Genomic DNA, 27,610 nt, shown 5'->3' with positions numbered 1-27,610 from the left:
ACTGATAAGACAGAAAAATTCCTCCTTAAGAAATAGTTCATAAAGTCCAGGTTAGGTAGTGTTAGCATCATGGGCCGGGGATGTGTCACACACGCGGCCAGTAACGGTAAAGATGAGTGGCCCGCAGTGAGGTTGTTCATGACCGTCGGACCTTGGGACAAACCATGATGCATCCTGCTGCTCAGGATCAGGACCTCTTGGAAGTGAACTCGCAAAGCAGGGCAAGACTTGGGTATCACGGGCACCAAACCTGGACTGGAGGAGAGTTGGAAGTCGATGATGTGTGTCTAAGATTGATCAGCATCGCTCCATCTGACACAGACGAAGAAGCAAAGTAGTTTCCTCCAGGGTAATACCTCCGGTAGCAGTATTATCGCGAGTAAGGTTTTGATATTATAAGTATAATTTATTATAACGACGAACGTCATAAGACGATTTATATACTGCTTTGTACCAGACCGGTCTTTACGACAGAATGTGGAGATACTGCGGGAGAAACAAAATATGAAAAATATAGAAAGAAAATATTTACAAAAGACGTCATGTCATGATTGGTGTTAGATTATTCAAAACACATGGACTGACGATGGATGTTAGAATGAGGAAAATGTTTTGCAGTTTCCCAACAGATTACATGCTGCAAACTAGGATATATCCGATGCATTTTTCACAAAAAGATAAGAAACGCTGTGCTGTTTCTGCTCTGTCGTAGGTGTAGATATAATACTCTATTTCATATTACGAAAATCTCAAGGGAAGACCACATTTGGACAGTTGTCAATTTTTTCAGGTATTCATTCACCAAGCATTCCACTTGGGTCACTGGTAACAGCATCCTGTTCACACAAAAGTAAAGTTTCAAGTCCTCTGCTGTGGAGTTCAAGGAATAAAGACCAGCACAAAAAAATCATAGAGACATTCTTATGTCTTGGATGAGGAGAGTAAAAGGTCAGGGAATAATACTGTCGTATGACCTTAACTGAAGGTGGCATAAGAGTCACCGTCGTAACAAAGAAGATTGGAGTGGATGGACTCTGTCACCAGTCAGAACGTGGGACTCACGCCAGGGATGACTTTTTTGGCATGCATTCCAGATGATGATAATGATGTGTGCTAACATCACTTGTAGAACGGCTGGAGTTACTAGTCATTGTAGAAAGTTACCTCGCAGCATGTATTGACTGTCAGGAAATCACAAGTATAAAAGACTAGTTAAATGACTGACGTTATATCATGGAGGTAAGACGTTGGACATATACATAGGTAACATGAAGATTGTTGTCCAGTCTGGACTGGAGTTTTGGTTCTTTTTGTAGGGAAAGACAAGAAAAACTAGACATTACCGATGATGTAGGATCGTAGATATAGTAAGGCGATGAATTGAACGTTTGGAGGTTGGAACTGTTCCAGCATCAATGTGTTAAGGGAGGATTATGGAATTCGAGAAGTTCCAAGATTTCTCGCGAGTGTATATGTGCGGGCAGGTGGCAGTTTGTGCAGATGTGCGGGCCCTGGTCTCGTGTAGCCTGACTAATCATAGGAGCATCAGCAGAGCTTTAAGTTCCCGACGTTGGAGGGTGAGATAAGCCTCGGTGTCGATGTCGGGGTAAAGTGTGTGTGTGTGTGTGTCATGAACGCTTATTAACGATATCCAAACTTAGCATCCTGGTGGATCTGAGGGTGACTCTGCAGCATACCAAAACCTTGCCAGTGTGACTCTACCATTTTTTTTCCCATTGTTTGGACTGTCGAGTGGGTTTTGTGGTGCGACATTCCTGTGGTGGGGTCCCGTACCACGTTGCCCGTACGCACTAGACCCACAAGACGTACGTACGTACCCGACGTACGTGTTACCGTGGTAATGCCAGCATGTACGGCTGCTGGTTACACCACCACCCCTGTCCATTCGGGGTACTAAGGTGAGTCTCGACTGCCTTCGAAGTATTCATAAAGACTGTCTTTTAGTGGAGGTGTTTGTCTCACTCCTCTACCTCCTCGTGACTTCATCCTTTCTTATCTGATGCTTCCATTTCATTTCCCTTCAGTCCCAGATATGTCTTCCTCTATCGTCTGGCTCTTTTATTCCCTCATTTCTTGCATTTTGCTCCACTCTTTTCCAGTCATCATTTCCTGTGTGTCCTTCGCCGCCTGTGATTTCTACGCTTCAACCCCTTCCTCCTGCTTTAGATCCAACTCCTCTTGTTTCCGTAACTTGCGATAAATCTCCTCCTTCTTTATCTCCTGTTTTCTCTCTGTCTCCAGAAACTTTTCCATCTCACTTCCTGCGAGTATTAAAAGCATTATCGATCGCCTCTTGAACGACTCCAAACACTCGCTTACCAAATGTATGCAGATTGTATTGGACCAGCTAGGTTGTCGAAGGTACAAAGGACTGTCGGCCACCTCTTTCAACACCCTGACTGATCGAAGGATTAACGGAGAAGTTTTCTCCCATGGTGTTATATATTGTCTCTTGGTATTACATACAGTATTGATGATTATTGAATCTCCTGACAGACATACCCCATATTCACTGTATGACTAGAACTCAGCAATATATTCTTAAGGCTTTGTTAAACTGGCGTTCATTTGTTGTATAGATTTATAGAATCTTTAGAAATATGATAAAAAGCTTTCAAACAATATGATTGTTGATCTCACACTTGAAACTAATCAGCAGTAAGCAGTTTTCAAGATGATACATATGGCGAAGTGACCCCCTTTCCTTTTATGTGACTTTTTTATGTTATCTGAAAATGAAACAGGAATGTCACCCTCGGGCAGATATAGAAGGGGTTGGACACAAGATATGCACTTTGATTAGCCATGAGACGTATAGTTTCCACATTCACACATAATAACCATATGAAAGTCCCATCGTGAATCTGAAAAAGCGAAAATTTGTGAAGCTTTGAATGTTATTTTAAGCGGAGGAGGAGGATCGTGCCGGGCGCGGGTCTTTTAACTAAGAGTCTGGCGGGGAGGAAGACGACAGAATGAATGCCCCTGCACTAATATTTCTCCGGCGTGAGGTCCCTGCCTCTCTATTCCTTTTCGGCTGTCGTCACATCATCTGACCACCCCTTTCTTTCTACTGCCACCTCTGTCAGTTTCCTCTGCTACAGCTCTTCTCGTGTTTATCGTCATCCTTGACTTTGCTCTCATTTGCGATCAGAAAGCAGTAAGCATCCTTTTTACTTCCGTAGTCCGTAGAGGTACTCAAGTGTCGTGGTAGATATGATACCTGCACCGTACTTTGTACAATATTGGTCGTTTGCCATAGATGTTCCAGATTTACTGGTAGCGGCGTCAGTATAAGTACTCCTCCAGGATCGATCACACCGAGTCATCTGGCTTCGGCGGCGGCCAGGCAACGGAAAAGTTCGGGCCGAAGTTGGTTGATGGAGCTCATATCCGTGGGATGGTTGTAGCAGGAAGGCATTTAGGTACTCGTAGCAGGGAGGGTCGTAGGCGGGAGAGAGTATTGAAGAAGTAGGAGGAGCAGGGAGGATGATGGTGGGCAACAGGAGAGGATGACAGTGACTGCCGAATGCGAGGAGGTTACGCGCGTTACGAGACGGGGACATTGAGAAAACCCAGCCAGGTCCTCCAATGAGCCTCCGAAAATGTCAGTTGAAATGGGAAAATGTTACCTTTTCCAAAAGGGAGGGAAGTGTGGAATAGTCATATATCAAATACAAGATGGAAACAGTAGGAATGTATTAGGAAAGTGTATCAGAGATGCAGGAGGGATGATAAAAGATTTTACGATACATGAGTGATGATGTTACATGGCCTTACCTCTGGACATGACCGTGAGAGAACTGCTGAATCTACGAAGATGGTTAGGTAGTGAGATTTTACAGACTAGAGAATCAAGACTGGTATCATTATTCAGATAATATATTCTCTCCCGACGTGAATAAAGCTGTGTGTTTAAGGCACTATACTGGACCGTAGGAAAAATGCCTTTGTCACAGTGTCGAAAGTTTCCCTACCGCCCGGATCGAGTCGGTAAAGTATTGGAAATACTGAGACGGGCTAAAGGTTCTGATACTGTGCTGATCCAGAACGTTGATGCGGAAGAACCATAATATATATATGTACATGGACAGTACCTGCGTACTTGTTGGCTGGACATAGAAGAATGTACGAACCGAGTGTGTCAAGGAGCAGAGATCGGGATAGGAAACGGAAGACACTCCGTAGGGTGACCACTTGACCTCTTCAATAACAGCAACAAGACAGTCGTCACCAGGGTTCACCAGGCATACTAGATCTCACAGCATAATGACAGATGGAGAACCTGGAGCAACAAACAGCCAGGTGGACCAGCGAGGAAGTTTGAATGCAGATGAAAGAGTCAAGGGAGGAGAGAGTCCCGGAAGGTGTGAAATGAAAATGTTGGAAAGGTGGTTAAATAGGACGGTATAGAGGTGAAGGTTAACGCTTTAGAGCGACTGAGGAAGGTACTATCGTCACAGAGCCATCATGCCTGTGAGTGTATCTGTTTCTCTGACTGTCTAGTGCAGCAGTGTGTAGTCATGATATACCGGGACACTAGAGAAGCTTTCCTGATGGGTGACGGGGAGAAGTATTATCGTTTCTCCAGTCTGGCACTCAGTGTCCGGAAGTTGACTTGTAGACACCGTAAAGAGACTTGACTCGCTCACACGAGCATGCCCAGTAGTCTCGGGTCAACCTGAAGACCCCCGTTTGTTGTATCGTAGCGTCATTAACGGTAGCGTGTGCAGTTAGTGGGACAGCTGTGTTTGCAGATGGTTAGATTGCCTGTCGTCGGTGATATACCGGTAGTTAGAGTTGCGTAATTATGTTAGGCTACGCTAACGTCCCCAGACCTGGGTTAGATGGGTGCGGTCATTAGTGAATGATAGTTATGAGGTTGTTTCTCATTAGCTGCCGCTACCCGCTGGATGGGAGTGACTGCTGCATGTTGGGTTATGGGGGGAACGAGTTGTAACGACCAAAACTTGTGTAATCCTCTGCTTGGTTCCCTCGCTTTAACAGTCACCCATAGGTTTAAAGCTGAGTATTTATCAGTGGGGAGAGAGAGAGAGAGAGGGGGGGGGGGGTTTCCACTCCGCGCAGGAGCAGGGAAATGCTGGGCCTCTTTGGAGGTAGAAGGCCGTTGACGAAACTGTCTTTACTCCTTTTTCTTCCACAGACGATACTCCAATCTCGCTGAAAGTGAATTCTTAACCGGTTGACGTCGTTCGCGGTTAGTCACATATTTGAAAAGATGTGATTTTATAGCAACTATCAGATATTTGATAGTTAGTTGGAATTGTAAGTTTTATAGATTTTTCCTGATTATTAATACTAAAGTGTATTTTTGTATCAGTTGAGTCTAGAAAGCTCGTGTGTGTGTGTGTGTGTGTGTGTGTGTGTGTGTGTGTGTGTGTGTGTGTGTGTGTGGTGGATACGTTGTTTGTGTGGTTCCTTGTGCATCGAGTGTGGAGCGGTTGTCAACAGCGGAAGTTAGTTATCTACATCCTTGCACGTATTACTTCCAAACCCGTGTGTGTTCAAGGACACATACCTCCTTCCTTCCTCTGTCTCTCCCTCAGCTCACGATGCCGCACTAGATCTGGCTACCTGGACAAAGAAACCAGCGGCTTATGTGTATAATTACCTAATTGTATTATACGGCACAAACAGGTACCGTATTAACCTTAATATATATATATATATATATATATATATATATATATATATATATATATATATATATATATATATATATATATATATATATATATATACCATGTCTTCCCGCTTATGTGTATATACCCTTGCCAACCCTATCTTGAACTAGGTACCCATATATATCGTTCAATACCGAGAGGAGGATGAATGACTTGGGTTGTCTGTGGGCCTTTTTCCTTGCCCAGGAATCAAACCCATCCTGGCCCCACCTTGGATGGGCTCGTGCTGACTCACGATGTGTGTGTGTGTGTGAACGTTATGTCGGGGTCAAGCTTAAGCACCACTTTCAAAACTCTTGCCTATGCTGAGGAAAACATCAGACAATATTGTCATCCTTGTAGGGGCAGTAGAATAGTTGGCGTTCCGTGTTGTGGCCTCGTTGGTGGGAGGCTGACGGCCATCGATTTGAGGCATAGTTGATAGCAGCGTTGTTATTGTCAAAGACATTCCGTAAGATTATTTTTTGTATAGGATTTAAGTGTCCTGAGCCACCAGACCATATTGCCAAGCGGCAAGGAATTACCACAGCCTCGCCAATGCTCGTACGTTAGTTCAGAGTGATAATCATCATGGAGGGGTAGGGGGATAGTTTGCCGAGGTTAGTGTTGCACAAACACTGGCACGGGTGGTACCATCATCACTGTTGCCAAACATTTACAGATGCTCGATCATCAGCACCGGTGATTACCGCCGTTTGTCACAGCTGTTTGGTATGATTAAGTAAGCCTGTTTACGTAATTGCCTCCCTTCCAGTCTTTTTGTTTTCCTCTCTCATTACATCATTATGAAACTTTTCCCTCGGCCAGATAAAATGTGTGCGACCTTTCTCATGAAAAAGACATAGTCTCCACTGATATAAGTTACATGTTACTGATGTATTTTGAAGTTCTACAGCATTGTGATCCGATGATGCAACCCCACCGGAGGTGACGTAACCACATGCTGGCGGAGTTCAGTAACGCCACCGTATATATATATATATATATATATATATATATATATATATATATATATATATATATATATATACACACACACACACACACGCAAGTCTTCTTTTATAGAGTTCTTGCTGGCTCGAGGCTGCACTACATGCAGGACAAAGATCATGATGGGCTGCTTAAAAGCGAGATGATCCTTGGGGACACATTTTCCTCTAGTGATGACGATACACCTTTCTTTAAGGTGATTCCTCATTCTCTGTGTAGCCACATGCAGGAAGTCTGGATATATATATATATATATATATATATATATATATATATATATATATATATATATATATATATAGAGAGAGAGAGAGAGAGAGAGAGAGAGAGAGAGAGAGAGAGAGAGATTCCTTGCATTTCAGTAACATAGATTTAATGATGCCCAACTTTGTCGTGAATGTGTATGCCAGGATTTTTTTTACCATCTTTTATTATGTACTTAATTATGTAGCTAAATACTTATTATTGGATTTTTTGTGTGTTGACACTTTTCTCTGTCTCAGGTAAGTCGCAGTTGGTGATGGCTGGTGAGGAGGCACGTGTACTACTGAGTATTGGAGGTATGTATATTACTCTTTAGATGTGTACCTTACTGCCCCTGTGTTTAACTTCACTGATAAGGTATGTATCTCTACTTAGGTGTGTACCACACTGTGCAGATGTGTACCTCACATGCACAGGTTTGTACGTCACTACTTGGGCGTGCATTTCACTGCCCAGGTGTGTACCTCACTATTCATGTGTCTGCCTTCCTTACAGCCCACCTGGTTACCTCACAGCATTGATGTGTACCTCCTACTCAGGTTTGTACATCACAACCCAGGTTTGTACTTCACTATCCACATATGTACTTCACAACCCAGGTGTGTGCCTCATCGTTCATATGTATATCTCGCTGTCCATGTGTGCTCCTCGCTGTCCATGTGTGTACTCCACTGTCCAGGTGTACCTCTCGCTGTCCATGTATGTACCTCACTGCCCAGATATGCACCTCACTGTTCATTTGTGTCCCATACTACCCAGGTGTGTTCGACTTACAGTCATGCGTGAGGGCGTCAGTGTCCAGGTATATAGGTCACTGCCCTCATGTGCACGTCACTGTCATGCCCTGGAATGGGGTCATTACTCACTGGTTAGATTCATACTCGCTCTTATGGAACTGGGGTTGTTGTACTGGGGAGCCACTCGCTGCCGAGGTGCGTGCGTCACTCAAGGTCGAAGCCAAAGGGGTCACTGTCCAGGGACATGCATCACTGCTCGTATGGTGAGAGTGAATCACTATATCTTGGTTGCACCGACTTTTCTAGAGAATTTGAAAGTGAATCAAATCGCTAGCTTAGATAGTAGAGCTTATATGTAGAGAAAACATGCTTTCCATGATTTCCTCTGTGTTTATTGTTTCAGAAGACTAGACATTCATTTTGAAATATACAAAACATTGTCATTAGGAGTGCATGTTGTATCTAGCGTAGTGATCCCTTCTCGGCGTTTATGAATCGTTTTCTCTAATGTTGCAAAGGTTCGTTTTCTCTATTAACCTTTACAATGAGATCAGTCTTTTGATGTACGGCGAAGAATATTGGTTGTCCGTTAATTGTAAATTTCTATGAACCTTCTTTTGAGGATTGTTATAGAATTCTGTGTAACGTATACTTTGCCATAAGTGAAATGTAAGTGAAACTTGTTCCTTAGGGCATGGACAGAGAACAGTAAACAAATCTGGTTGCGTAGATGCTAACAGACCCCCAGAGAACGTGAGCTGTTTATGGGCAAAGAATGTAAAGAGAGACGTGATTGTACTGTCATCTCTCTTGTGTGACGAGGGATTTTAGATCAAGCAGAGAAAATGATGTGGTAGAAAGTGGAGTACGTTATGATTCCATGGACATAGGTCCGATATATGTAACCGTTACTTGATAAAATAGGTTGATCATTCAGCCGCGACAGCTTCGGATCCTACTTTCTACATACGTACATCAGGCACTCCGTAAAACAAAACTATACATGGCTCAGAACTTAGTTATCTACAGGAAATGACTAAAAGCAAACAATTTAACGTATTAGTAAACATAAAATCGTTATAAAATGCAATGCCAGAACACAGACTTCCATCAATAAACCTCACCTACTATTGAGGAGTGACAATTGAACGTAGATATAATCATGAAATAAGAACTCGCTTTTACATGATCTGTCAGAATTAAGACAGCTTGAAAGATACAAGAGGTTTAAAGATGATTTGGTGATCGTTTTTAGAGGGCTTTTCCCCGGTGGTCAGAACGACTATATTGTCGAAAGTTATGTACTGTTGGAGCAAGTGGTGATAACTGGAAACGTGTAGTTGTATGGGGTTGTCGGAATAGCGTTCATGCCTGCGGATCGCAATATACGACAGATACTGAGTGTGGATTAGTTCTAATTAACATCCCACTGCATTACGGCACTGATGCCGGTATTTATACACTGCAGGTTCACGTAAAGCCGGTATTAACATCCTTGAATATAGATTAACTACTAATGGTATGATTAGGTCTTGATATAACATTTGTAACTCGGTAAAATTCGCCAGGTTTTTTTATTGTCGTATATAGGAAGAAAATTTTGTGAACAGTAAAAGGTTATAGGGAATTAAACCGCAGCTTTCATAACAAAAAAGAAAAAAATATGGGAGGAAAGGTGGGTGGCCATGTATGTGTAGCAGTTTAGAAGACTAAGTTTAACGTAGTGTGGCGAGTGGTTTGTGGTGTTCCTGGTTGGTCAGGTGTTCGGACTTTAGACCTATCGACTGCCAGGGTCGTTAAGGCCGTCAACATCATGTTAAGATCACCAATCGAAAAATGTAGAACGCCTCCTACAGGTGTTCAGAATAATTCTGCGGACCGTATACACTCATCATACACTATTGAGGATTTACGCTCTACTTTTGTATGAGGCCCAAGGTGGTGTGGTGGTGGTGGCTGGCACGTTTCAGGCTCGATACTGAAGTGATGCTTGTCATTTTCTGCACTTGTCACTGTCCGTAGTCCTCAAAGGCCACACTCTCGTGTTCCCCCAGGGGATTCTGACGCTAACGGATACCTCGTGTTTCATCATCACGATCAGCTGTGTTTATTTTCAAGTTCCTCTTACCCAGAAGTCTGAGGTATACTGTAATCCTAACTTTGAGGTGTACTTTAAACTGTAATGTAATTATTTATGATAGAAGTTTGATCTATAGGCATGTTTGTAGATGTTTGTTGAGTATGTAAGGAATTGTAGTAAGGATCTGTAGGTGGGTGTGAGGAGACAAAACAGTAAAATTGCTTCCTCCCAGTAATATTAGTATCATTGATAATTGTGTTTGGTGATTGGCAGCCTTTTATTTGGAGGCGTGTGTGTTTGTTCTGATTTCATGATTTATTTATTGGTTGTATGCCAGTTTTGCGTAATATAAGGCGACATGTATAGATACATTGATTTCATGCTAGGTGTTGTAAGCTTTGGTGGCGTTATGATGTAGCCATTGTTCTTGCTCTTCAGGTTGTTATAAGCTTCTTAATAGCCTTGTGAAGTAGCCTTTTTTGCAGCTTTTCAAGCTGTTGTAAGCTTCATGATGGCCTTGTAAAGTAGCTGGCTGTGCTGGTTCGCTTGTCAGATGTTTTTTCCTCTGTGATTGCCTCAGTTTGGATTCCTTCGTTGTCGAAGTACGTACGGCCAGGAAGCACGGCCAAGGGATACACGCTAGTTTAGATCGTGGGGGTTTGTGGGGCTGGGTAGGTGTCCAGAGCATAGGGGAATCATCGTAGAGTTCTTATAGGGGGGAAGGGTATAGCTCGTAGGTCAGGGAAAGGCGCGCGTGGGTCATGGGAGTGGTGTCTGGGTGCGTCCTTTGTGTTGTAATCCTCAGGCTCCGAGCCAAAGTTGAGCTTTAGAGCAAGCACTTTTGGCCGTAACAGGAACGAATAAGGTCCTAAGACGCACCTTAAATTACATAGAAGCCTTAGGTTTGTAAGAGTCCGGACGCTTAGGTGTACGTAAGGAGTATTAAAGGTATTTGAGCGTAACTGGGTCTTTGTGCTTGAGTCAGTTTCGCGATATACGTGGGCGTCGAGACACAGTTATCCCCGGTAGCTCGTGTAGACCTTCGATCTGAAAGCAGATTTAGGTCTCGCTTCTCATTTAGGCCTGGGTGCACACAAGTGGATTTTGTTAGAGCCCGGCTGGATGAGCGGGAGGGGTGCAAAGACGATCCTCGGACTAGTGACTGTGTCCTCGGCCTGCTCGACCAAGCGGCTGGCTGGCTGGCAGGCTGGCCAGGTCCCTTTCCCATACTACATCTTTAAGCTGGTGGCCCTTTACACTGACTTTAATCGTAAATCTTGGCCCATTCTGAGCTCTTCTGGGAGTTTCTCCTCATTCTCGTTTTTTATTGTGTGTTTTTTAGTGAGGCATTTGACTTGCTAGGGGTACCAGGTGTGGCTTGCTAACTTGGGTGCCCCCTCTGTTTTGGGTGAGGGGTCTGTCGCGTCTTACTCGTGGTGCCTCTTATGAGCGTGGGTCAATTTTTTTTTATTGATTCATATGGTTTCGTTGAGAGCTTTATGGGGGTGATTCTGCTGTTGGGGATTCCAATTACATTTATTTATTACATTTGGCTAGACGTTATTTTACCATGATAATAGAATAATATGTAAGGACTATTCATGCATTGTATGTATCTGATTTTGCTTGGATTGCGGTGGGGAGGAAGTCGCCACGCAGGCTTAAAATTGTTGAAACGGATTTCCATTGTGTGCCTGGGTGCGTGTTGCGCGAGGTGGAGAGGAAGTGTGGAGGAGTTAAGACGATACTGTGACTTGGTGCTTCAGGTTTGGACCAGCCTATGTTGATGTGTCCCTGATTCCAGACTGGCTCTTTCTTCTCCTTTTGTTTTGCCTCCCTCCCGATTGGAGTCCTGCGTTTGATAGTTTTTTCTTCCTTTTTTTTTGTTGGTGTTGATGTGTCACATGATTGCCATTGTCTGAGTCTTCCCCAAGGACGGACACACACACACACACACACACACACACACACACACACACACACACACACACACCCGCTTCATGCCTCCTCCTGGCCTCATCTTTTGTCTTTCATCATCCTGATGTTCTGGGAAACTCTCCTCGACGCTTGTGTTGAATCCTTCTTCACGTTCTCTCGTCTGCATCTTATTATATGTTAATTTCTTTCGTCCTTCCCTCATTGTTCTTCTGCTTTACTTCGTTTCTATTCCATCCTCCTTTTCTCTCTTCTTGCTCGTGTTTGCCCTCCTGGTTTGCTGCGCCTCCTGACCCACCAACGTACGGACATGTCACCAGGGGGCCGATCCTTAAGCTGGTACATGGATGCCGTGTGTCGAGTGTGGTGACACTAAGCTGGGCTGCTGGTGAGGACTCCTCCTCCTCTACCATGTAACGTGTGTAACCCACGTCATCCTCCGGATCACCTTCCTCCCTTCATACTGACTTTCCTACCCCCACACCTCCACCACCATCCTCCTCCTCCCCCTCCTCGTCCTCAGGGGCGGCCACGCGTAGTAATTGTGTGTGTGTACACTATCCTCCACTACACTGTACCGCACCTTCACGCCACCTTCTGGGATATAACCAGAAGCACCAGCCACGTAGCCTTTCAGAACATGAGAAGCCTGTCGGTATCAAAACGATACACAGAATCGAAACATTTTATCTCATATGTGGGATAAAATGCTTTGGGACTTTGATATTAAGGGACATCCCACATGTGGGATAAGACGTTTGGAATTATGTGATGTTGAGGCATATTTTTCCGTTGGACGCTCGTCTATGGAGGCTGAAGATATAGTTACCTTGCGTATACTGTTTTTTCACAATGTGTTCTTAGGGGCTATCTTTTACCCTCGCAGCCCAGTGTCCGACCACGGTTCCATTATAATGGCCTGGTCATGCTAGATTCTCTGTTCCTTCTTTTGGAAAAAAAAAAAAAAAAAAAAAAAACACGAGAGGGGAGGATTTCCAGCCCCCCGCTCCCTTCCCTTTTAGTCGCCTTCTACGACACGCAGGGAATACGTGGGAAGTATTCTTTCTCCCCTATCCCCAGGGATATATATATATATATATATATATATATATATATATATATATATATATATATATATATATATATATAATGTATATGTACACGTTAGGGGCTCGATTCACAGACATAAGTCCACATCAAGTCTTGATATATTACGTGTGACAATGTTATGTTATGTTACACCTCTGGAGAAAGCGTCTAGTCTGTCTTGGTCTTTCGTGATGAAGTATAGGGATGTTTTATTGTACTTGGCGGGAGTTGATTGAGTGGACTTGGCTGCTGAACTTGTGTCGTAAATTTCTTTCAACTCGCTGTTGTTTTATTTTTTATTTTTTGTGTGATCGGGGCCTGAACATGCAGGAGGGTGAAAGGAGGGCAAGGAATAGAGTGAATTGGAGCGATGTGGTATACCGGGGTTGACGTGCTGTCAGTGGATTGAAGCAGGGCATGTGAAGCGTCTGGGGTAAACCATGGAAAGCTGTGTAGGTATGTATATTTGCGTGTGTGGACGTATGTATATACATGTGTCTGGGGGGGGTTGGGCCATTTCTTTCGTCTGTTTCCTTGCGCTACCTCGCAAACGCGGGAGACAGCGACAAAGTATAATAAAAAAAATAATAAAAATATATATATATATATATATATATATATATATATATATATATATATATATATATATATATATATATACTGTATTTAACATGCGCATCTTCCCGGATTCTGGATGTACGAAAATAGATCTCCTGGAGAGGAGTAAGGCTTGGAGACGAGGAAAGCGTGTCATTGTGTAGTGCCTCAGCTGGCTGGGTGGTCGGTTCATGTTTCCTTCATGTGGTAAGGCGAAGTTCTCGCCCCGTCGACACTCATCATTCTCTTCTCCTTCATGATCTTATACGGCACATTAGACATTATCTGTCTTCCTCTCTCTATCTGGCTCAGCTTAGTCTTACAGGAAAGAAGTTTGAAATATTGATTGATATGGTATCGAGTGAATGTCTTGACTGGAATCCCTTATACTTCTGGTTGGTTATACTGAGAGGGAAAGGCGAAAGAAGGGAGCAAATTGCAAAGCCTCGATGTATCTGCATAAATAACCTTTACTCACTTTCGGTTCCTTTCGATTACTACTTTGTTGTGTTGGTAGTGAAATATATTCTTTCTCTTCTGTAACCCAAAGTTGCATGAGACACAGAACACTGTCTGCATCATGGCTGAAGACATTCTCTACTTCAGTTGAATGATTGTGATCAGTCGAGAACTGTATTTTTATAAGCCAAACCTTCACTAAACATTGGACGTTCTGTGTATGATAGCATGTTGCACGGACATGTTCACGGGAGAACTCCGACGGCGAATTGGCATCGTGTGGTATTTGTGATGGAGCGGTGGGGTGTGTAAGGAGGGAGGGAGGGAGGGACTAGTTCTTGTCTCCTGTGTCTTTACGCAGCGTCCTCCCCGTCTCTATAAGGTCGTCAGGTATTCTCATTAAGGTCTGCTATTGTTAAACAGAGGTGGAAGTTCTCGTGACCTTTTTCTTTTTCTTTCTTACTGATCGACATTGCATGGGAGGAAGGGGGGAACCTGCCCCAGTCATGGCCGTCTTGGGTGACAGGATAACAGGGTGTGACATAAAGGCCTAATAAATTGTTGAATGTTCCAGAAGTGTTTTCAGACCAGACTGTTGTTGTAGGGAGAGGAGAAGGCGAGAGGAGCAAGAGATTTCTTCAGTTCATGTGTTCGAGGGAAGAAGACGGTTTACCTCATGCTTTCATAGTAACTGTGTGCGAGATGTCCTTTGCAAGGATGTGTGACACATTGACGCGCTGATGTTGTTAGAGCAGCATTGTGGGAATTTGACTGTTTGTGCATGTTAATCATTTTAAGTTTGTACCCAACCCCCGGGGGGCATGTGTAAGTTCCTTACTTCTTCCCACCTACACCCTCAAGTTGTGCCACTCAAGTAAGTCTTCGGGTACCTCAAGCGAGTTAGTTAAGCTGACCTGGAGAAGCTTTCCCAGTATTCTCCCTGAGATTTTTACGGGGATTTTATCCAAAAGATATTTCGTCATGCCCCCGCTTCTTTGAATTATTTATTTGGTAATTCTTATCTATCATTCATTTTTTTTTAAATGGATTCATTTACTTTCTTTTTTCTTTAATGGCGTGGGACTTTTTTAAGTTAAGATATCGTACCTTCGAGAGACCTTAATTATTTCACATGTACTTTTGTTGCGCACCACATTTAACATCTTATGATTCTGGCTGTTTTTAAGGCAGGTGGATACTTCACGATGCCATACTGGCATTGTAGAGGACCGCCTCTTCCTCCATGGTCAAGTTGTGTTGTTGTTTCCCAGATTACATGCCTGGTTGAGGCCGCGGCCCTCAAGGCCTTGCGTACCTTCTACACCCTGGTTGATCACGTAGTTACACGCCGTGGATGTGTATCCTCAAAGACCTCTGCCTCGTGTCTGCATAGATGTTCGAATGCTGGTCGCGACAGCCGGTCCACAGACAACCCAGCTGTTCTTTTTCTCTTAGGGGTTGGTAGATCATATATATACTTCCCACGTATTCCCTGCGTGTCGTAGAAGGCGACTAAAAGGGAAGGGAGCAGGGGGCTGGAAATCCTCCCCTCTTGTTTTTTTTTTTTGTTTTTCTCAAAGAAGGAGCAGAGAAGGTGGCCAGATGAGGATATTCCCTCAAAGACCCAGTCCTCTGTTCTTAACGCTACCTCGCTAACGCGGGAAATGGCGAATAGTATGAAAGATATATATATATATATATATATATATATATATATATATATATATATATATATATATATATATATATATATTTAACGTTAATGAGATGGCATATATTAGGGCGTGCAGTTGCCCTTACACTTTCAGCTAATGATAAAAAGAAAGGATGGAAGGGGAAAGTTCTGTAAGAAATGTTTTGAGTGTAAGGTGAAGACTACGGGAATTATGATGTCTGGCACCGTGCCTGACTCTTCCTACACTCCTGCTGCTGCTGCTGTGTGTTCTAGAAGGTTCTCCTGTGGTGGTGGGGTGTTGGTGTCGCCTCTTCAGTGTTCTGCTGCTGAAGGTTTAGCTTAGAATGTTCCCTGCTGCTACTTCTCCCTCCACGTAATTTTAGCATCCGTATGGTAATATACCACCCTACAGAAGATGGATATATATATATATATATATATATATATATATATATATATATATATATATATATATATATATATATATATTATTATTATTATGTTGCAGGCATTCACATTCGTCTAAGGTTGTGATGTATGGTCAAGGCTTGAGGTATATACCTTGGGAGAGCCCCTTTCACATGGAGCTGCCTGGGGCGGGCTTCGTTACAAGTTATAATGATCCCAAGGTTTACGGTATATTTCCTCCCACACTGAGTGGCTGCTTTTTCTGGTTAGTGCGTTAGTATTCCTCATTAGTGCATACGTTCGTACGGAAGGATGTTCCCGTACACCACACAGGCTCTCCTGGCTGGTCCACTTCACCAACCTCAAGCAAAAGACTGCGGAACTCTCTCTCGATTTGTTACATCCCCATGAGCACGACGTTACGACCATTGAGCACGACGGTATGACCATTAAGTACGACGGTACGACCATTGAGCACGACGGTAAAACCATTGAGCACGACGGTACGACCATTGAGCACGACGATACGATTCTTAGGGACGGCGGTGGAACCCTTAGGCATGATGGTGTGGACCTCTGGAGCTAGTCTTCAGGGTGCTCAGATGGTCGCGCCGTGGTGCTAAGTGTCGTGCCATGGTGGTCAAGGGTCGTACTGTGGTGCTCAAGTGTCGTGCCATGGTGATCAGGGATCGTACGATGGTGCTCAAGTGTCGTACCGTGGTGGTCAGGGGTCATGCCACGGTGCTCAAGGGTCGCACCGAGGTGGTCTAGGGTCTTAGCGTCTTAGTCAAGAAGTTGACATATCGCCACCGGACCAACCGGTCGCATTCACCCGCTCAGTCGATTTCTCCGTACCATACAACTCTCTCAGGCGGAAGGTGCCACCATCTTGCTCCTCTTGATCGCCGAGGTAGCTTAGCCTTGCACGTTACTCCTCCAAACAGCTTGATTGTTATAACTTAGATGATGTTTCTCAGAACGGATACATGGAAAGTGTTAAAGTGTAATTTATTTTTCCGTTGTTTCACACACGTCTTTCGTTATCCATTCAGATTCATTTTCTATAAAACACAACTCGTTTTCTAAGCAGCTTCATTGTCAGGACCCACCCAGCTCTCGTTTTCCATGCACTTTTGTTCTCTGAACACGCACTGCCCTCGTTTTCCATGCGACTTCATTTTCCATGCACTTGACCCTCGTGCTTCATGGATCCTATTTTCCATACATTAATGGTCTTGTTTTCTACGTCACCATCGTTTTCCTAACACAGTGGCTCTCATTTTCCATGCATCGTCTCGCTGTGTAAACAAGAGATTCTTGTTGTGCACCATTGCTCAGCTATGAAGTGTTCAGATTATCTTTATCTGTAATTAAGACCGCACCAGGTCAGCCATATAGAATCAAAGTGGCGAAGACTAGTTGGTTTCCCTTTTTTCAGTAGATTGTGTGTGAAGTGACTTACATTTAATCAATATATGTTTTAAGTTTCGATATGATTAGTCATGAGGGAGAGGCTTTAGATGGTGAAGATGAGATGATGGGTGCCTGCTTATACCTCAACCATGGCTGAGGAGGCACGATACCGAACATAGCTCGGTGACGACTCCAAGCCGCTGAGTTGTCATTGGAAGCCTCTGTCGTGGTGATCAGCGTTTGTAAGGGAATAGGTTTCATCACTTTTTGCTTAACTTGTGTTTATAGAATGGCTGGGGTTCGTCTTGTATCGGACTTTAGAATTGTGATGTTCGTTTCTTGTGACTGGTGTGGGTTGGGTGAATTACGTTGAAGGGTTGACTTTGATTACGACGCAGGTGTAATCTTGACTTTGAATTACTCTTGAGTCACACTTTTCTTCAGGTATCGTTTTGATTCTAAATCGGAGGAAGTGACTGCCTTTTGGTCTGGACGAACTCTGCTTTAGGGATAACTTTGCTTCAGACTTTAGGTCTGGGTTCGAAGGACTGATCATGCTGAAGGGATTATGTTTGGGTCACTGTCAGCCCTAACTCCGTCACACCCACACACAACTTAGGATCAAAGACGTTTCATATTATGTCATGTTCATGCACTTCGTGTTCCATCGGCCATGCTCGGCATGAGAGCATAGCGAGGAGAGTCACTGAGAGACCACAGACATCCTTATCAGTTGTACATGCTTGCGTAAACAATAAAACAAGTTTCTGGATAGTGATATCTCAAAAGCAGACTTCATGTCTTCCTCATGGCCGAGCTGGTATCAGGTTTAATTTGCCGCTTCCACAGTAGGACTTCAGCTGTCCGTAGGAAGGTTGGATACTGAAGTGACCGACTGAGGGACGTCGAATTCACAGGATACAGGGATCATCAGCGGGGGTAGGTACATATTGTAGCAAGGGCTTGCCCCTAACCCCATCCTGAGAGCTGTAGGATATTGATGGTGTAAATCACCCGCCTTAAAATGTGTTCCTTACTGCATGTAATCCTGTCGCAGTTGGCATCCTCCTCCTCCTCTCCTTATTTGTTATAGCTGGGTCCTTGGTGCTGGGAGAGGGGTGGCTGAGGGCAGCATTGATCGACCCCGGGCCCTCACCTCTCCCTCTCTCCCACCCTCTCTTTCGTCCCGCCAACTTAATGCTCTCCCAGAGGAGGAGGAGTAGGAGGAGGATGTGGTGCGGCGGCCGCGTCCTTGAGGCAAGCCTGGCGGCTCTCATAGCCTCACTACACTCGCTTGACAAAAGACTCCGCCTATAAAATCCTGTAGGTTGCAGCTGCCGCCTGGTATGGCCTCGCTGCACACCAAAGGAGGAAAAAGATCCAGAAGTATTATGTTTTATCTAACATATCTTCATGGCGGAGTGTGCACGGAACTTTGGTTCTTAATGTTGATTTTAATGTTATGGTTATCGTGATTGCCTTCTATTGTTTCCCAAATACTTAAAAAAAAGGTAATGTATTTGATGTCCTCTTAAGCGCAGCATAGATTTTTGTGCACTAGTATATTTCTGGTGAACTTTGGTCGTATCCACAACGTTGACTTCAGTATAGTGCCATGAGGGACCTTAGTTGAAGTCGTAGTCAGAGCCATGGGACCGTCAGGTTACGACTGCCATGGGCGGTGGGGTGATAAGGGTATCTAATGACCATAGGGTCATTTTATGACCTTGAATGACCACATAACCACGATTGTGCGACTCTTGAGGAAGACGGCGTGGTTCTTGAGCATGATTGTACGACGTTTTGCGTATGATGGGTTAGCCTTTAACCCAATCCTTCTGGATCGTATTTACAAGATCACAGGTAAGTTGTCATTAATGGAGACGTTTCACCAAAGTAACGAGGACGTTTTGTGGAAAGACTTCGTAACGGTAGGTAAATGCTCCGTCTGTTTGTCGTCATTTTACTTTTTTTTTTGTTTATACTTGATGTTATTAATGTTGAACCTTCAGGGTATCCCATATACAGTGTTGAATTTTTTAAGGTGTCTTGTAAACCGATGTTGACCCTTCAGGGTATATTGTAAACCCATGTAGAACCTACAGGGTGTCCCTGTAAACCTATGTTTACCCTTCAGGGTATCCTGTAGACCTATGTTGAACCTCAGGGTGTCCTGTATATCTATTTGTTTTGAACCTTCAGGGGATCCTGCTAAACCTCTAGGTGTCCTACACAGTGATATAATGCACGAAGTCTGTCTGCTTGTGTAAGTCAAACTTCCTGGGTGAGGCAGAGTTTGAAAAGTAAAGTTTTAAGTACATTTTGTACAAGAAAATATAAGCTGCTGATGTTTCAGTTTATGAAACTTTTCGGAGCGCAGGTAGTTTGCGGATAGCGCCTCAGAAACACGTGTTTCATTCCTTGTTGTTGATAGACACTGTCGGACGCCCTTAAAGGGGAGTAGTAGCAGGGAGAGGGAAAGTGTGATCATCCAGTCTTTACTGAAGTGGTTTGAGAATTATCGTACATGGGAGAGAATGAACGAAAGACGCAACATGACTTTATTGGACCGAGTAATGAGTTGGACGTTAAGCCCAGGGGTATGAGGTGACCGTGTAGAACAGATATAACATCTTGGGGAAGGTTAACTCGAGTGTTTTCAGCACAGAAGGGAAAAAAACATCGTCAAACAGGAACTTCTTGTTGCAGACTGTTGTGAAAACCGTACCGGATTATCCCACATCACCGCCCGGTAGGAGGGGTACGGCTCAGAGTTGTCCCACGCTCAGAGGATAGATGGGAGGGAATCTCCCACTGAGGCAGGGCGTTCAGCTGGTCCACAGAACCTGCACCCTCCTGCCGGAGCGTGGGACTCAACCTGACCTGCGCCCCTTCTACTGGGGTGGGGAACTCAACAGGACGGTCACCACTCATGCAGGGGTGTCATGGTGGTAATCTTACTGGACGAACTGGATACGTTATCAAAATAATGGAATATGACCTCAAGCCATAGGAAAGTGGGAGGATGTATCGGTGCCTCAGATATATGATGAGAGAGAGAGAGAGAGAGAGAGAGAGAGAGAGAGAGAGAGAGAGAGAGAGAGAGAGAGAGAGGAAAGTGTGTGTATTTTGCATACAGGAACGTTGCTGCCTGAAAACTCGTGTATGTTTCGGTTCAGCGGCGGCCGTGCAGCCTTGAGGAAAGATACAGGCTGTGTCCATCTGAGTTCGGGTAAGTTTTCTCATTCAAGAGAACCGACCTTAAGAGGTCTAAACACGGAATACAATAGCCAAGACTGGGTTCCACATATCTTCAATACCTTGCAACTGAAACATCCAATATATATATATATGTGTGTGTGTGTGTGTGTGTGTGTGTATATATATATATATATATATATATATATATATATATATATATATATATATATATATATATATATATATGTTTGTGTGTGTGTGTGTTATAATTTACGAAGCTTTTTGAGACCGATAAGGTAATAATCATTTTCAGAGAGACATTATATTATCAATATTCGTAAATATATCGACGTCAAGGTACGTGTAGCAGTATGAGAGTCTCTGATGTATGAGTGGGTATCCGTCTTTGCCTGACGGATGATCTGTCATCGTACGTACCTGTTGCGACGCATGTGTCTCTCGGTACGTCCGTATCTCGCGGTATGTGTCTCGCGATACATAATGTCTCACGAAATATCTCTCGCATGTTCATCTTAAACTGGAATATTTATGCGAAAATGAAATCTCTCTAGGCCGCCCTCCAGCTGATGGGGTTGCCACTTGAATTGTAACCTGGGATTTTAAGCCAGAGAGAGAGAGAGAGAGAGAGAGAGAGAGAGAGAGAGAGAGAGAGAGAGAGAGAGAGAGAGAGAGTTGTGACCGTCACTCTTTGAAAGGGTCGTAACAAAACCGTCAGGAACTGTCATACTTGAAAGAGTCGCGCCACCGTCAGTGACTTGTCACACTGACAGGGGTCGTAGTAACGTCGTCACTGACCGTCACATTGACGGAGGTCGTACGTAACTTCACCGGGGACACACGTCAACGAGGGCCTACTGACGGTGTCGAGACCGTCACAGCCAGGTCGTGGATGGTCGTGCAGGTGGTCGGGACGCGAGGGCGTCGTCACAAGGGGTCGTCACAGTGGTCGTGTGTGCGGGGACAGCTTTATGTTGGCCTGGCCAGCGGTTTTTGCCTGGGATCTGGGTGAAGGACCTGGCCCGGGCCGCGTACGGCTGTTATTGCTCTCACTGGAAAATTTTGGTACGTTTTTTTGGTCCTTGTGACGTCCTGTGTGAGGTGAGGCGGTCCTTGGAACAAGGACCGCAAGGAGGGGGAGCAGGATGGCAGGAGCGGTGGGAGATATACAGATAGATAGATAGAGAGAGAGAGAGAGAGAGAGAGAGAGAGAGAGAGAGAGAGAGAGAGAGAGAGAGAGAGAGAGAGAGAGAGATTAGAATGAAAACGAGATCAAGGTGGATGGAGTAGATCGAGGGGAGACAATCTTGTGTGTGTGTGTGTGTTGACGTAACTTGTTACATAGAGCCTCGGGATGTAACGGTGGGTTATGAGGTAACACTTGTTACGTGATTGGCATATTGTTGTACCGTAAGGTTGAATGTTTGGTGGACAATTCGTCCATTCGAGCAACAGGGCAGTACGTCTGTAAAAGTATACATTATATTATTGTACCTTACATTAACAATCCTTATCTTGCCTTTATAATACCTTCCGTTATTATTATGTCTTACCTTAACATTACCTTTCTTTCGTTATTATTATATCTTAACGTTACTTTATCGTACCTGACCTTACGTTACCTTGTTTCACTTTACCTTACTTACCTCACCTTACCTTACCCTACCTTACCTCATCATAAAAATGTATATCAGCGTAAGCCAGGAGCAGCGTGGCACGCTGGAAATAGAAGAAAAGACAAAACCAAGTTCCTGATCCTTAACAGGCTTTTCAGAAAGCCTCTCAGGAGGGATAAAACCAAAGAAAAACATATTTAAAAGGATTAATTAGCATCACGAGAGGCGGGAACTCGTGAAGCAAGTGGATTATGTCGCCTTACATATACACCTTAGATATCTTCTTGCCAACACTCATCACGATCACTCTGAGGATGTAACACTCGCTGGCTGAGTGTTGATCAACGCTGCTGTACGAGAGGTTGCTCTGGTGTGAAGAAATGTAATTTTTAGGAACCTTTGTCCTCCAGAGAAACTTAGAATTGGCCGGGTCCCAAGTTTGTCCTGGGCAATGTGTGAGGTTACGTTGAAAAACATCTGTGACAAATTTAATGACCGTTAGCTGAAATATTGCCAAGGAATGGCCACCTTACCTTTAAAGAAAAAGAAAGGTGTCATTTGACTTCAAAAGAAAAGCCAGTAAATGGTGCCACCACAGATTTTATATACGCATCGTATGCAGCACGTAAAAATGCGTCCTTGTTCTAGATTTTATGAACACTAGCTGGAAAATGGCCTAATAATGACTCCCCCTGGAAAAAAAAAAAAAAGACTTGTATAGTAAAAATGGCTCAGATTACTAATTTATTCGGTACATTGCATGTGGCTTGTGGAGAGGTATCTGTTTCTATTGTTTCGTGTTGATTGCTTGCAGAGAACATCAGGTCTGAATACACGTTTTTGTGTGACCTTTGACCCCTTAAAATCCCCTCAAGGTACGTAAGTAGAAAAGGTTACCCTTAAAGGTGTCGGGGTCTAGTGAGCCAAGGGACGTACCTGACATGTTTAAAGTCAGCCGGACCGATATATAAAGGGAATAAAGGTCTGTTGTTTGTTGTAGGCAAGATGATGATGTGATTTAGAAAACAATACGAAGAGACTGCAGACATAGTATATCTTGACCCCTTGTAGACGGACATGCATTCCTAGCAGTTTCACTAACGGTGTTCATTCAGGAGGTAGTTCCCAGCTAAGGTGCTCATTGGACAGTTTTTGATGATAATGATGGCGTTGTCTTTATGGATACCTTTTCATCAAAAGCCATCGGATATGAACGTTTCCTTGTATGCTGGGGGCCAGTAGTTGTTCTTACCCACCCAAAGCCTACTATTTTGATATCTTGTCTCCTTGCGCATGACCTAGCCATAGACCATCAGGTCTTCTGGTGTATTATCTTCTACATTTACTCCAGTGTCCTCTCCTCCAGCAGATAACCTGGACATTGACCATAAGATCATATGGTACATGTCTTCCTGGTTTACTCTAGAGTACTGTCCTCCAGCGGATAACCTCGTTATGGACCACCAGGTTTCCCAGTAATGTGGCATTCGCATGTACTCCGCCGAGACTGCAGACCTCTTTCCGTGTCGTGTCCCGCGTCCTGTCCCTCCCGTGCGGTACCTACTTATTGCCGGAGACTCACCAGGAAGACCTTTCATGAACGTGCATCACCGTGAGACAACAATGGAGCACCCCCGGACGCCCCACCCACCACCCCATTATAATAAAAGCTACCTGAGGCAACAAGGACTCAGCCTGAGACGCTAGTGGCAGTAGGAGACCTCCAAAGACAGCGTCAGACAAGAGCCTTTACCTCCTTCCGTCCTTGTGGTACATTCCATCTGAGCACTTTGGGGGGTTGGTTAGGTCATGATCAGGTCAGTATGGAAGATCATCATCGTCTCCCCTTGCTGCTGTGACTCTGAGAAACGCCGTAACTTTGTCTCTGTTAACGAGAATGTGTGGTCGTACAGACGAATGAAGATAATACCCATGTCGTACACCAGAACAGGAATGAGCTAGTTTAACGAATAATCCAGAAGAATGGCGATTCCTCACGAAACGTATCGGAGGGTGAGGTGGGTTTATTGTGTGATATGTCTTGAAGTATATACGTGAACGCTTGAAGGTGTAGATGTGTTGGGTTAAAGGAAGGGAAGGGAGAAGGCTGTGTGGAAGGTACAGGAGACGAATTCACGGATTTCCTTCTCCAGACTCTCCAGACCTGAACAGAACAGACTTACAACCACTATACTGTGTTTTCAAGAATCCTCATCTGACAACCGTGCTGTCAGCAGCCAATCCGAGATCATCCGATTTGGTACTGTGAATGTAAGACCCGTGGCCGGCCGAGGCTCCTCAGTTCCGGGATCCCCCGGCGAGGAATACCAAGAATCCTGCCGATAACTCCCCTGTACAGGTACCTGCAACTGCTGCCTTCATTAACTCACCGTGAAGTGAAACATTGGTTACAAGAAACACGTATCACCTTTATGATACTGCCTTGGGTAATGGGAATGTTGTAGTGGACCATTAACATATTATCAACACTACTACTACTTCTATCCTTATCAGTTTTACATTTGTTATCCTGTTTCCAACTATGTAGAGGAGGGATTTAGTATACTGTTACCCTCGTCCACGTCAGATAGCTTCGTCGTAGACCATCAGGTCAAGGCTTATCTATAAGCAGTAACTAGGTGTACCTGAGACCAGTCTACTCGCAGGTAAGCTGTTCAGAACAGCAGCCTCCTGAGGCAGCAGCCACATAAGCTGTCCGAGAACAGTGACCTCCTGGGGCAGGGGGCATTCATAGTTACGTGGGAGGGGAGGTGTGTTAAGTGCCATGTCCAGCGGCTGTTATGGATTCCAGATTTTTGTGTGTGTGTGTGAGCTTTGAATGAGGGCAGACATGGGTCGTGGTGCAGAACAAGAAAGGGAGAGTTACTTACTGGCCGTCCTATGCACGTGCTGATTACCACGACCAGCTGGGCATGATGAAGCTGTGTGGTGCGTCTCTGCATTCATCTCCACTATCGTCTCTGCTGCTCTAGCTCTCTTCACGGCAGGTGACCGCCAACCGCTGTTTGTGTCACTCTCCTGATGTTTTCCCGGCGATGTCTTCGGAAGTCTCTTACCCCAACAACTCGGGTTGGTAACTCCAAGATGCTGAGTAGGGTAGTTTGGTTGACCAGTCAGTTCGAAGCCAAGACCCTATGGCCCACTTGGCCACCAGGGGGTCTTCACCACAAGGTAGAGACCACCACCGTACGAGAATTACTGATATTTAGATACGATCCACATGTGAGAGTTAAGAACGAACACCTGCTTCAGTCATCATCATTATTTTACCTCACAAGACACAGGAAAGTTATGGTTAACTACGTGCTTTACGTCTGTGATCTCACGAAATCTGAAATGTATTCCCTTTTCCTGTGGACTTTAGTGCAGGCAAATCATACTATTTTATTTTCATGCAAAGATACTGTGAAGACCTTGGAATCTTGTTATTCGGTACTGACGCCATCCTTCAAAATGAATACACACTGTAGACGGGAAACCTGTTGAGTACCACCCTCGGAGAGGGCGACACAGCTGGTTCAGGGATTGCACACACACACACACACACACACACACACACTGGCAGAAGTTTATATCGTGAGAAATATAATGAAACATACTGAACGTATGATCTGGGTTGTGAGCAATACCCAAAAAATATTTCTCGTGTTTAATGGAACAGCAACACATTTTCTCCCTGAGAATCAGCAGCTGTGTGTGTGTGTGTGTGTGTGTGTGTGTGTGTGTGTGTGTGTATACTAGTTGATTTATCTTGACGTCATTGTGATTGGCTTTCTCGTATATGTAGCCGGAGACTAAAACAGGGGGTTTGGGCCTCGTGCATAACCGCTGGATTGTGGCTTTTGCACAGTGACGTGTGAGTTGTGGGGCTGGCTGGCTTGTGGTCCGTACTGATGGCCCCGTGGCACGGCAGCCCTGCTTGTTACTGACATATCGCTCACCTGGGGTGAAGCCGTAGTTGCTGCTGCTGCTGCTCCTCTCCTGCTGAAGTTTGTAGTCTCCACCACCACCACCACCCCGCCGGCGCCGTTTTCCCTTCTGGGCGGTATGGAAAACCATGTTATTAGACTCATAACCAGAGAGAGAGAGAGAGAGAGAGAGAGAGAGAGAGAGAGAGAGAGAGAGAGAGAGTTAACAAGAACGTTGGCGGAGCCATCGGTTCCAGCAGCCTCTTGCGTGCGTAGGTACCGTGCGTACGTGTATCGTGCGTTCGTGATTGTCGGGAAATTTACTGCAAATTTTCCCGGACGCGAAAACCATGATTTCGGTCGCTAATCGTATTTACCTCGGGGTTGGGGCGGTGATATTTAGTTGGGGACGATGATGGTGTTGGAGAGTATGATGGCGACCGCTGTGGTATGAATGGTGGCGGTGGTGGTGAATGTGGTAGTAGAGGTGGCAGTCCTCCTCATCCGCCTTTATGCCACAGTGACTAGGGCACCATTTGGCACATCCCTAACTCGCTGCAACACCAACTTTAACGTTCGCTTTAATAACTTCCAGAAACTTTTCATCTCATCAGGGAAGTTTTTAGCGCTGATCAGAGCTGAGAGAGTCTCCCAGCAAGATATTTTTTTCACGAGCAGCGGAGAAAAGTTGTGCGTCGGGCATGACGGTGGGAAGCGGAGGCTGACTGCTGAGCGAGGGATGGGAGGAACCCAACGCTAACCTGACCAAGCCTAGTGTGAACGGGCACCGGACTTGTTGCCCTCTGCTGGAGGTAAAGTGGAGAGGAGCCCTCTGATGTAGTACCGTCCTGTATATATATGTATATATATATATATATATATATATATATATATATATATATATATATATATATATATATATATATATATATACCGTGGTGGACGGGGAGTATCCTGCTAGACCTTCCCGTCGCCGTCTACAGTAGACGGTTGGGAGGAGCCTTCAGCTGGACTTGTGGTTATCGTACCGTTTTTATAGTACAGAGAGGAGAGGGTGTATGTTCTTTACTATATACACCATGTCCGTCTATATAGGGTAGGACTATACTAGGATGCTATCATTGTCCTCCAACAGATAGCCTCGTCACTTGTATTTGTCACGTCTTTCCCCTGTACTCATAAATTCAAGATATGAATTAGATGTAGATCAGATATATATATATATATATATATATATATATATATATATATATATATATATATATATATATATATATATATATCATAGTAGGTAAGACGGCGGTTAAGTATAGTAAGTGAAATAAATGAATATATGTACCTACATTCACCCAGAAGGCGCAGACTACTCCTACATACACCCGAAGGACGCATTGTATTCCCACACACACTCAGAAGACGTAGACTTCACCCATCCACACCCAGCATGCGTAAACTACGCCCAGAAAAAGTAAA

Source organism: Panulirus ornatus, chromosome 49 (genome assembly GCF_036320965.1).
Source record: "Panulirus ornatus isolate Po-2019 chromosome 49, ASM3632096v1, whole genome shotgun sequence".
In the NCBI taxonomy this organism is placed as follows: Eukaryota; Metazoa; Arthropoda; class Malacostraca; order Decapoda; family Palinuridae; genus Panulirus; species Panulirus ornatus.
The sequence above is the reverse complement of the archived record's forward strand: the minus strand, read 5'-3'. Positions refer to the sequence as shown.